Here is a 12,981-nt window from a genome sequence, read left to right as displayed (position 1 = left end):
GTATGCAGAAGATCCCAGGTTCAATCCCCAGCATCTCCAGTTAAAATGGACCAGGCAGTAGGTGATGGGAAAGACCTTTCACTGCCCGTCTGAGTAGACAAGACTGATCTTGAGACACCCAGGAGGGTCTGATTCAGTACAGGGCAGCTTCGTGTGTGTTTGTCCACATGGGAGCCGCGTCCCCTGCGACGAGGGGCTGGCAGCCCTCCCTGTGCGGCTGAGCAGCAGATGGGGGAGGAAGAGGCACAGGAAGGTTTGCCCCAGCCTGGCGGCCATTTCCTCTCCTCCCAGGTGCCCCTCCTCTGCCACCCTCTCAAAGCCATGAAAATGGCAGGGGGCTGCCCCACAGCGGCCTGCGGCCTGCAGCAAAGAGCGATGACTGGGGCCATCGCAGCTATTCCTGATGCAGCTATCCCTGTGGGCCGCCTCCCCGGCCTGCTCATCGCCATCCTGCTTGCTGGAGAAAGGAAGCTGGGCTGGATCCTGCAAGCCACCTGCCAGCCCAAAGTTAGGGTTGCCAACCTCCAGGCAGGAGCTGGAGATCTCCTGCTATTACAAGTGATCTCCCGCCGACAGAGATCAGTTCACCAGGAGAAAATGGCCGCATTGGCAATTGGACTCTGTGGCATTTAGGCCCCACCCCTCCCCAAACCCCGTCCTCCTCAGGCTCCACCCCAAAAACCTCCCACCGGTGGCAAAGAGGGACCTGGCAACCCTACTTGCTGACCCCCCCCCCCGCCCTCCGCCGGGCCAGCCAAGAGGGAGGCCAGCTGCTGGCCCTCGGACCCAAGCCAGCCTGGACTTTGGAGGCAGGCGAGTCGGCCCTGGACTTTGGCCTGCCAAGCCAGTAAAAAGGGCTCCTGAGGGGGCAACCCTAGAGATGGCTGCGGTGAGCCTGGGTGTGTGTGGTGGGAACAAAGGGGCTCTTCTCCCTGCCCACGGGCACGTGGGAATCTTCAAACCAGTTCTTGCCATTCAAAAGTCACCTTCCTAGGATGGGCACGAATTAAAAGCCAGCCTCTGCCCGTGGGGTGAGCCCCTTCCCGGGAAGAAAGAATGCCTGCTTGCTTGCAGAGTTGTGGGGCTTCCAGAGGGGCCCCTCCTGACACAAACTGGGATTCTCCCCCCCCCCCATGCACAGAGACTAAGAGGAGTGGGGCAGGGGCTTGTGGGGCAGGGGCTCGGGGAAAGCAGGCAGCTTCCAGCCACTGCCGAGCCATCCATCATTTTTACGCCCCCGGTAATTTCTATGACTTCCCTTCTTAGTAACAAGGGAGGAAGTCATTAACTCTGATGACTATTTTGGGGGGGGGAGAAGGCGAGCCAGACCCATTCATTGTTCCTGGAGCCTCTGGAATGTGCCAGAAGGCGGGGAGGGGGCTGCATAAGACCCTCCCGCTACCCGCTGAAGAACTCTGAAACAAAGAAAAGGAAGAGAAGGGGGGTTCAGCTTTGCCCCCACGAAGTCTCGCTGCTGAGCTGCTTGCCCACACAAGCCCTGCCTGACGGGCAGAAGCCCCCTGGTGCCATGCAACGGGACCCGCGCGGTGCGCTCCCTGCCAGACAGAGGGGCCATCCATGGCCTGCTCCCCCTCCCAGGAACGCTGCCTCGGACATCTCTGCTGAGACTCCAGGAACACCCCCCCCCCCGCAGACTCCTGCGGTCCAAAGGCCATCTATATCTCCCCTTCACACGTCCCCTGGCCAGGAGGAGAGCCAGCCAGGCCATGCATGCTGCTCCTCATGGGGGGTGGGGGAGCAGAGGGCCCCCCTGGAGAGTGACAGCTCCCTCCTGCAAGGGGGCAAAGACAGAGTTTCCTGTGGCACAGCCTCCCCCATGGCTCGGTTCGGCACCCAGCAATCACTCCGCCCCAACAAGGGCTCTCCGGGAAAGCAGACCCAACCTGGCAGCTTCTCCGCTGGACTTGAACCACCCAAGAAGAGCCCTGCTGGACCAGGCCGGTGGTCCGTCTCCTCCAGCATCCTGCCCCACACAGTGGCCACCCAGCGTCCCTGAAGGCCGAGGCTGTGCCCCGATGGTGCCGGCCCTGGGGCCCGGAGGTTTGCTGCCTCTGGAGGGGGAGGCTCCTGTCAGTCACCCTGGCTGGTCCCCACTGATGGACCTAGTCTCCCCCTCTCCCGATTTAAAGCTATGCTTGTGGGCCATCACGACTGTTGCCATCCTACTGCCCTTGTACAAATCTCAGGTGAGACCACACTTGGAGTAGAGTGTACCGTTCAGGTCACCGCACCTCAAAAAGGATATTGCAGAGCTTGAGAAGGTGCAGAAAAGAGGAACTGGAGCAACTAACCTATGAAGAGGGCTTAAAGCACTTAGGGCTGTATAGCTTGGAAAGAATCATAGAGTTGGAAGGGACCACCAGGGTCATCTAGTCCAACCCCCTGCACAATGCAGGAAATTAACTACCTCCCCCCACATCCCCAGTGACCCCAACCCTCCCCCCGTCATGCAGCAAAGAAGGCGGTTAAGAGGAGACATGATAGAGGTCTATAAAATTATACCTGGTGTGGCGAGAGTGGACAGGGAGAAGCTTTTCTCTCTCTCTCATAATACCAGAATGTGGGGTCATCTGCTGAAGGTGGAGGGTGATTCAAAACAGATAAAAGGAAGTATTTCTTCACACAAGTTCAATGGTGGAACTCCCTGCCCCAGGATGGGGTGATGGCTGCCAACTTGGAAGGCTTAGAGAGGAGTAGACATGTTCATGGAGGAGAGGGCTATTCGTGGCTACTAGTCAAAATGGCTACTAGTCATGGTGCAAACCTATTCTCTCCTGGATCAGAGGAGCAGGCCTATTATCTTGGGTGCTGTGGAACACAGGCAGGATGGTGCTGCTGCCGTCGTCTTCCTTGTGGGCTTCCTAGAGGCCCCTGGTTGGCCACTGTGTGAACAGACTGCTGGATTTGATGGGCCTGGGTCTGATTCACAGGGCTCTTATGATGTTACCACCAGGCTGGGCACCATCAGGAAACCCTGAATGAAGCAGTTTCAGGCCTGGTTATGGGACTGGCATGGCTGCCCTGGAGGATGACCTGTGCCAGGAGATGGACGGGGGGGGGGGGGGAGGGGAGTGCAATCCTGCTGGTTCTCCTGGATATCTTGGCAGCTTTTGAAACTATCGATCCTGGCAGCCTTGGACCATTTTATGGTGGTTCCAGACCTACCTGGAAGGTCTCAGACGGTGAAGCTGGGGGGCTGCTGCTTGGACCCTTGGCCCTGCTGAGTGAGGCCATCCGGAGATTTGGGCTGGGTTGTCACCAGCATGCAGATGGCACTCAGCTCTCTGACAACACTCCCGCTGACCCCAGGAAGGCTGTAGAAACCCTGAAGCCACGCCTGGAGGCAGCTTTAGAGTGGATGCGGGCGAATAAACTGAAGCTTAACCCTATCAAGATGGAAGTGCTACTGGTGAGCAGGTGGATAAGCAGGTGACCAAGAGTGCCTTTGACCAGCTTCAACTGGTTAGCCAGCTGCAGCCTTTCCTGGGTGGAAAAGATCTGGCCACTGAGGTGCGTGCCCTGCCTACATCTAGATTACTGCAACGCGCTCTATTTGGGGCTGCCCTTGAAAATGTTCAGAAATGTCAATTGGCATCGGACGCTGCAGCTTGGAGCAGGTCGTAGGGACCACACAATCACTCCAGTCCTGTTCCCCCTATAGCGGTTTCCAATTCACTTGCAGGTCCAATTCCTACGTGTACATGCCGGTCTTCTTCAGAGGCCCATGTCGGACCAAACTGGTGGTTGCCTGAGAAAGGGCCTTCTTGGTTGTGGCACCAAAATTGTAGACCCCCCCCCCCCCCGCGAGACATGTCTGAATCCTCTATTGCTGCCTTCTACCAGTGAGTGAAACCTTGTTCATTGCCTCTGGCATTCCCTCACCAACTCTTATTGGACCTCATCCCTGTGGGTGTGTTTTCATATATACATTATTTTTTATTTAATTGCTTTAAACATTTTATTTGTGTGCGTTTAAGTCGGGTGGAAAGGCAGCATAGAAGTGTTTTTAATAAATAATAAATGCATCAACTGGTGGTGAATTCCAGTACAATTACTTGTTGAGTAAAGAAGTATTTCTGTTTGTCTGTCCTGAAGTTACTCCCCCACAACTTCATGGGGGAGTTCCAGGATTATGGGAGGAAAGCCCCCCCCCCCGTCCACTTTCCGTACTCCCTGCATAGCTTTCTATGTCCCCCCCACCCCCACCTAGCAGTCTTTTTTCTACACTGGTAACTCCCCATCTCCTCAGCCTTTCTTCAAAGGAAAAGTGCTCCAACCCCTTGACCCCCTCGGTTGTCCCAATTTTGTATTTTCCACAACTCTGCAATAAGGACATAAGAAAGGCCCTGCTGGATCAGACCAAGGCCCAAACAGTCTATTCACACAGTGGCCAACCAGGGGCCTCTAGGAAGCCACAAATAAGACGACTGCAGCAGCACCAACCTGCCTGTGTTCCAATACCTGTGTTCCAATACCTTTTCCAGATACGGCACGACCAGAACTGCACTTTGCACATTTTTTAACACAATGCTACACCCACTCTCTTGCCCATGAGCAATTAAAGAGACGTGTGCTCAAGCAAACGGAGAAGGCAGAAAAAAACTTCGATTCGAGTCTGGTAGCACCTCAGCGGCCAAGATTTTCAGGGTAGGAGCTTTCGAGAGTCAGAGGCTAAAAAATGCATACCTGCCTGTCAGGAGTCAGGAGTCGTGCGGTCCAGGCAGGCTCTTGACATGAGTTAGGCCCATTTCTGTTCAAGAGCATCTTTCGGTTTTGTTTCCCTGAGCTGTTCAAACTATCCCAGCTCTCTGCCTTCCCCCCTGCTCTGACCGAGTCACAAGCAGGCAACTTCAGTATTATGGCTTGCTCACTCCCTGCTTCCCACCAGGCACTGTTATCTCCCAATTCCCAGGCCTGCTTGATCTTGCACCTGGGGTTGCTTTGTGCTTAAAGTTATGCTTTGTAGAATGGATGGTCATTAGCAGCTTTGAATCTGTGGACTGCTTATGCTGTACCTGCGGCTCCTGAATAAACGTTTACCTGCTTTAGACCTGCCTGTCTGAGCGAGTGACTTTTTGGGATTGCCAAGGTTGGCTGGAGAACCTCACACTGCCCAGGCCAGGGTAGGAGGGTGGGGCTGTTTTCACAGATCTGCTGCACAGCCCTCAGCTCCCAAGGACAAGGCCGGGAGGGGGGGCGCTCCAGAGCACCAGCCCCTGCTTCAGATGGGGGGGGGCAGCTTGGCTGTTTCGCTGAGGGCACCAACACAGGGCAGTGTCCAAAGGTAGGCCCAAGTGCGGGAACCCTTGTGGAAGGTCAGAGAGAGAGACCACCACTCCCTCATCCGTTTGGCACGTCAGGAGGTTTGCTTGACCCAAAACTGCGTGCCGAGCGATTGCATTCTGCAGCATTCTTGCAATCCCTGGAGCAGGGGAGCAGGAAGACTCAGAACTTCTGCTGCACTGAGAGACTGGAAACAGGGAGGCCAACTGGGAGGTCCAGACGCCCATCTCCTCAGCCGCCCCCTCAGCAAGCCCAGCGGCTCAGGCGGGAGAGTTCAGGGAACTGCTTCCAGTTTGAGGCTGCCTCAGAAACGAAGCCAACAGGTTGCTCAGGGGCCAACAGCACAGCAGGGTCCTGTTTGGTCCAGGTCTCTTACAAGGGGCGGACGCTCCGAAATGCATCTGCCAGAGGAACTGCTGTTCAGAGCACAACCCCTGGGGCCTCGGCCGTGTGTGCTCTGCAAGTTTCCTACGAGTCAGCTGAACTTCAGACCCCTTCACTATTCTTACGACGGCCCGGCTAGGAACGGAACCAGCCAGTCCTGCAGATCCACCAGCGCCAGACGAGGCCGTGCCCAGCTCTGGAAGCCAGAGCCATTCCTCAGAGGGAGCTCCAACATTCAGAGGACGCTGGGCATTAACTATTGGGGGAGGGGAGGCTTGGACACTGCAGTAGCCAAAAAAACAAAAAAAGAGATTTGTTTAAGGCTGTGGATGAATGGTCTAAATGTGAAGGAATCTCAACAGGGTAAAGGCATTTAGCACCCCCGCCCTCAAATTTAGCCTGGCTCCTCAACCTGTATGTGTGCGTCAACTACTACCGAATCACAGCTGACTTCTGGTGACCCCAGCATAGGGCTTTCAAGGCAAGCAAGAAGCAGGGGTGATTTGCCATTGGCTTGAGGGGGGGAAGAAGAAGAATTGGCTTTTATATGCCAACTTTCTCTACCACCAGAATCAAACCAGCTTACAGTCACCTTCCCCTCCCGTGAGGTAGGTGGGGCTGAGAGAGCAATAAGAGAGCTGTGACTAGCCCAAGGTCACCCAGCTGGCTTTGTGTGTAGGAGTGGGGAAACAAATCCAGTTCACCAGCTTAGCTACTGCCACTCATGTGGAAGAGGAGAGGGGATATCAGACCCGGTTCTCCAGTTTAGAGTCCACCGCTCCAAACCACACCACCACGCTGGCTCTCTTAGCAGTCTCCCATCCAAACATTGACCCTGCTTAGCTTCTGAGATAGGGCCATACCATGCTGTTTTCCTTCCCCGCAATCTCTGCTCTCCTATAAATGAGTTGCGGGGTGTGTGTGTGTGTGTGAGAACCCCCTCCCCAGCCTGTCAAACTACCTGGGTTCCTAGCCTCATAGAATACCTGAAGGACAGTCTTTCTCCCAATACCTGGGAATTCAGATCACAGGGAGCAGCAGCTCCTTTTGCGGGCACACGAGAGAGGGGCCTTTTCAGTAGCAGCCCCATGATGATGGAACCACCTCCCCGTGGAGGCCCATCCGGCCCCTTCACATTAGGAGGCAGCTGAAGAGCTTTATGCATAACAGTATTCGATTGTGACAGTCCGCAATTCTGATTTAAAAATTTAGGTTTTTAGGCTTCTAATGTGTTTTGTTTTCTGCATTTTACCTACATTGCAAGCCACCTTGAGCTCCGTAAGGAATAAAGACAGCTAATAAATGTTTTGAGGAGTCCCGTGGCGCAGAGTGGTAAGCTGCAGTACTGCAGTCCAAGCTCTGCTCACGACCGGAGTTCGATCCCGACAGAAGTTGGTTTCAGGTAGCCAGCCCAAAGTTGACTCAGCCTTCCATCCTTCTGAGGTTGGTAAAACAAGCACCCAGCTTGCTGGGAGTAAAGGGAAGGTGACTGGGGAAGGCACTGGCAAACCACCCCGTAAAACAAAGTCTGCCTAGTGAACGTCAGGATGTGACGTCACCCCATGGGTCAGGAATGACCCGGTGCTTGCACAGGGGACCTTGACCTTTTCATAAATGTTTTAAATGAAATATGTTCAGACCGGGCCAAACCCCCTAGACTACAGCCGAGAGCTCAGCTGGGAAACTGGCCCGGCCACTTGAGCCATGGCAGCCTGGATGAGATTCCGGCAGGGGGGTGGTAAGGCGAGGAGAGCATGTCCCCCTGCTCCCCAACATGGCCCTCCGGGGCACCAGCAGCTGTTCCTGCCATCTCATGCAAAACGCTTCCAATGCTGCCCCCCAAGTCAAAGGAAGCCCCCCTGGTTCCCAAGCGTTTGCCAGGCAGCCCCAGACACAACACAATTCTCATGTTCCTACCTTGGGAGGTGGGGGGATCAACAGCCCTAGGGTACATAAAAATGACGAGCCCCCCACTAACTTCTCAGTGGGTTCTGCTGGAGGTAGACGTCTCTAAGGCACCCTCCGAGGTGAAGCCCACAGCCCCCCCCACTGAACTCTGAAGGCCCACCGAAAAGCCACCAGCCTGGCTTGCAGTGCCCCCCAGTGGCCAGGTCAGGCAGAACAGAGAGGCCACAAGCGACAACCACCTTGGGAGTTGGTGGGGCTCTTCTTCCCTGGAGGTCTTTAAGCAGAGGCTAGATGGCCATCTGACAGCAAGACTGATTCTGTGACCTTAGGCAGTTCATGAGAGGGAGGGTACCTTGGCCATCTTCTGGGCATGGAGTAGGGGTCACTGGGGGTGTGGGGAGGGAGGTAGTTTGGAATTTCCTGTATTGTGCAGAGGACTAGATGGCCCTGGTGGTCCCTTCCAACTCCCCTTTCGCCCTGCCGGGGAAAGTGGGAAGAAGTCATAACACACGCACACACACAGTGCCTCTCCTGGGACTGCCAGCCGTCACCCCCCAAAGGGGTCACTGGGGGTGTGGAGGGGGGAGGTAGTTGTGAATTTCCTGCCTTGTGCAGCAGGTTGGACTAGATGGCCCTGGTGGTCCCTTCCAACTCTATGATTCTATAAAACAGCAGCCTTCAGCGTGCAATGATGGAAGCACCGAGCGGAGGGCATCAGGATAGGAACCCTACCAGGCCTGCCAGTCTCCACGCTGGCATGGCGGAAGGTGGCCGTCAGCCTCTGGATCCCCAAGGCCAGGAAGCCACGCCAGGGAAAGGCTTCAGCCTCCGTGCCCCGTCGCTGGCCCTCCAGAAAGGGTGCTGGTCACTGGTCTGATCCAGCAGGGTTCTTCCGACGTCCTCATGAGGTTCCACATTCCCAAGGTCACTCAGCCCACAATCTCCCTGCATATACTCACTTAGGCTCACAGAAATCTCAGACTTCTCACTTAGGCAATCAAAATTTTTTTTAAAAAGCATTTCAAGGAACAGACTAAGAATCAATACCTCCGGGCGGCGGGGGGCTCCCCTGCCACACCTGTCAGTCCAAAGGAAGGAAAAGGTCTCAGGCAACAAGTGGGTGGAATACTCATCGCTCTTAAAAATAAAAAAAAAGCACACACATGACAATCCCATTTGTAACTGTCAATACAGACAAATAGCGAACTTGGATGAGAAAAGCCACCAAACATCTGGAGGCGTGCGAGGCCGCCACTGCCTGCCTTGGGGGGCAAGAGCTGGATTCGAGTCCAGCAGCACCTTAGAGAACAAGAGTTCCGGGGTATGCCCTTTTGACTGTCAAAGCTCCCTTAGTCCGACAGGCAGGCTCAAGAGCATCTCTTCAAAACACCGTCAGCGCTTTTGCAAGGATTCAGCTAGGAGCCCACGTTTAGACCCACGTTCAGCTGCCTTACACAACACAGCTTGATTCTGGGGAAGTTCTGAACACAAGAAGGCGGGGGGGCCAGGAAAGCTGCTGTCAGCCCCACAAGGGGTTGAATGGGAATGTGAAGGCCTGGAGAAACCGAGGCGGTCCCACCAAATAGTTTGGGCCAAGCCCCAACGCAGCAGGGAAAGCCTTTCTATGAAATATTCCTGTCGGCCCTGCTGTAGGCACATCTGTTGCTGCTCACTCATGGCATTTCTGCACACAATCCTCCAGCCCACACACCAGGAACCCCCTTTCCATTTCACTGCTTGGTGTTTGCAAACTGGCTCAAGCAGCCTGCCCCAGCCCCGACTGAAGCATTTACCCATTATTCCCGGAATAAAAATTCCACCAGGAAGTGTGTGCGAGTGTGGGGAGAACGCCCGGAACAGCTGTTTCCAGGGAGGCTGTGACTCACAGGCTTCTCGGCCAGATTGCCTTGGCATGGGAACGCGGGAGGAGCTAGACGTACAGCTGATACCGAAGCCTCTGCCCGGCAGAAGGCTGGCCAGCCCACCCCACCCCTCAGCATCAGGGCTGAGCAGAGCAGTGAGTGCACGCTGGCTCATCGGGGGCTTCGGCTGCAGGCCGGCCTCTCGCAGCCCAACTCCTCATAGAATCATAGGCCATTTTTGCATGGTCAATTTTGATGCTCGCTCAAAGCTTTTTAAAAAATGCGACTTTAAAAATGCTTTTTCAGGGTCCCAATGAAAAAGGAGAAGTTCCACTCCCCCCATTCGCCTGCTCCTTTGTTCCTGTTTGCATAGCCATTAGCATGTGCATAGCTAATGTGCCTCTGTTGTTTTGCATTGTTCCTTGAGGGGTTTTCTTCGCGGCAAACATCAAAGGTCGTGTTAAATGGGCTCTTTAGTAATGCGAAGCAGGTATGTGCAAGCTTCGCAGTCACTTCCGGAATGACGGTTCAGCGTATAAAATTCAAAACAATATGTGGAGCAATTCAGCCTGGAACGTGCTGCTAATTACCATGCAAAAAATGGCCATAGAATCTTCTGCCTGGCAGGAGTCCCCCTTTCTTCCCTTCGTGACTTGGTAAGGAGAGGCTGCACCCCAATCCACTCAGGGAGCCTTCCCCACAGCAAGAGCGCTTCCTGCAGGGCATCGGATGCCGCCTGCCTGGGAATCTGCCGGGGGCAAGCCGACTGCTCCTACGAGCCGAGCCACCCACCCCCTCACTTGGCTCACACCTGCTCTTGACAGCTCCAGTGAGGCAGGCAAAGGCGGATGGAAAGTAACAGCAAAACAACAGCATAAACGGCTACCAATAAGAATTGGAAGTTAGACAGACCCAAAGAAATTCACCTCTGACCTATGATATTCAACATATTATACGCAGGCATTGGCATCTGGATATCCTAGGATGCCGAAATATGTGTTTGGATTTCGTAGAACTAGGTCCCTGAGAGACATGCTTATCCATTGGGATGCTTCATTGCTGACATCCCAACAGCATGCTGTGGGACATTATAAATGTGGGGGAATGTTCTGTATGCCCACTTGCCCTTCCAGTGAAGGAATTTGAATGTGTAAACACGGGCTTCAAATTTACCCTGTGCCAGTGTAGTAATTGTGCTTCTAAATGTGTGGTATATACCATCAAATGCCCATGTAATCTATTATATGTGGGAATGAGCAGTAGATGACTCAGAACAAGAATAATAGAACACAGATCTAGAATTAGGAACCAGGCCATGGCAGCTCCCTTACTGAGTCATTATTCAGAGAAAAAGCATACAGGTTCTGACCTCCAGTTTTTTGTTCTATGGCAGTTACAGAGAAGGATGTAGTCACACCAATGTTGAACGTGTCGTTGCAACAAGAAACTAAGTTCCTACATTTGCTAAAAACTATGACACCAAATGGTCTTAATACACATCATCTCACTTGTTTTTTGTAATGTCCCCTTTAAGCTGCCCGTACACTATATTGTCCTCCCCTCAATTGTACTATATTTGCTTCACCTGGTAGTTGTTAGGTTCTTAGAAGTTAACTTTCCCTGTATTTTGCTGTATCTATTCTTTCAATGTTATACTTCTGATGTGAAGATAACCAATGTGCATCTTACTCCAGGTAAGACCGCCGTCCTGCTTTAAACCAGCTATCGGTCATTTCTGCACCGGAGTAATCCACCTGTTGCAATCCGTCTTGGCATAAGCATACCATTGGAACTCCCGCCTGCGATTACTGCCTGCTATCATACTGGTACTGTTTTACGACACACTCCAATGTTTGCAACTACATCTTTCCAAGGACTGACAAATTGTTAGTTAGCATGTCAAGGTAACAACCAGCTTTTCAGCTGCTTAATTGGAACCATCGTCTACACTGTTGTTAGATTTATGTACAGCAGAACAACCTATTTATCTAAGGGTGTTCTTATTGTATAACCGTGGTCTTGGAATTTTCTTTCCTGACGTTTCGCCAGCAACTGTGGCAGGCATCTTCAGAGTAGTAACACTGAAGGACAGTGTCTCTCAGTGTCAAGGGTGTAGGAAGAGTAATATATAGTCAGAAAGGGTTGGGTTTGAGCTGAGTATTGTCCTGCAAAAGTATTGTCCTGTAAGTATCAAGATAATGTGCTAATGAGGGTATGGTATGTTAATATGGAACCATTGTATCCTGAAGTGATCTGTTAATGTGTGTAATCCAAAGCTAATCTGTATGGCTATTGTTGAATGTTGTCTTTGTCTGGAGGTTTTTCAGGGCAGGAAGCCAAGCTTGGCTTCCTGCCCTGAAAAACCTCCAGACAAAGACAAAGACAACATTCAACAATAGCCATACAGATTAGCTGTAATCCAAAGCTAATCTGTATGGCTATTGTTGAATGTTGTCTTTGTCTGGAGGTTTTTCAGGGCAGGAAGCCAAGCTTGGCTTCCTGCCCTGAAAAACCTCCAGACAAAGACAAAGACAACATTCAACAATAGCCATACAGATTAGCTTTGGATTACACACATTAACAGATCACTTCAGGATACAATGGTTCCATATTAACATACCATACCCTCATTAGCACATTATCTTGATACTTACAGGACAATACTTTTGCAGGACAATACTCAGCTCAAACCCAACCCTTTCTGACTATATATTACTCTTCCTACACCCTTGACACTGAGAGACACTGTCCTTCAGTGTTACTACTCTGAAGATGCCTGCCACAGTTGCTGGCGAAACGTCAGGAAAGAAAATTCCAAGACCACGGTTACACAACCCGGATAACCTACAAGAACCAATGAACTCTGACCGTGAAAGCCTTCGACAATATTTTGTTCTTATTGTACTTTGTGTGTGTATATTGTGAGCGGCGGAATCTCTACTTGTTGTAATAGGCACATTTGTTACAAGTTAGTACTCATTTAGTTATTTGCCTTTCTTTTCTTTGGGTTTGTCTAACGTCGATGCTTATTGGTGGCCGTTTATGCTGCTGTTTTGCTGTTCAGCATTAGGGTTTCAGCATTTGATTTTTTTGTTCTTTTTTGCTGATGGAAACTGGCAGCAGCCCACCTGGACAACAGCCTCCAAGTCACGTTTGGCCCCCATCCCCTGCTGCCCGCGTGAGTACAAAGAGGGCTTTTGATGCCCGTTACGCGAAACACGGCAGAAGGCAGCTGGGCACTGCGCCAGAGGCCCTGCGCTTTCCCAGCTGCAGAGAGCAGAGGGGGCCCTCAGGTCTCAGGCCAGGAAGCGTTGCCACAAGAACTCCTCCTGGAGCACACAACCACCCCTGACCCAGTCACCCACAAAGTCACGGGGAGACTCAGGCACAACCCGAACAGCTCCCTTGAGCGGACAAGAAGGGCCACGGGGGAAGGGTCATCGGGCCCCTCCCTACAAGGCCAGTTCTCTGGAAGAGACACCCCCTCACCCTCGGACCCACCGGGAAGGACTGGAGACCCGCT

This window comes from Euleptes europaea, chromosome 7 (assembly GCF_029931775.1).
Source record: "Euleptes europaea isolate rEulEur1 chromosome 7, rEulEur1.hap1, whole genome shotgun sequence".
Taxonomy (NCBI): Eukaryota; Metazoa; Chordata; class Lepidosauria; order Squamata; family Sphaerodactylidae; genus Euleptes; species Euleptes europaea.
Note: the sequence above shows the minus strand (reverse complement) of the source record.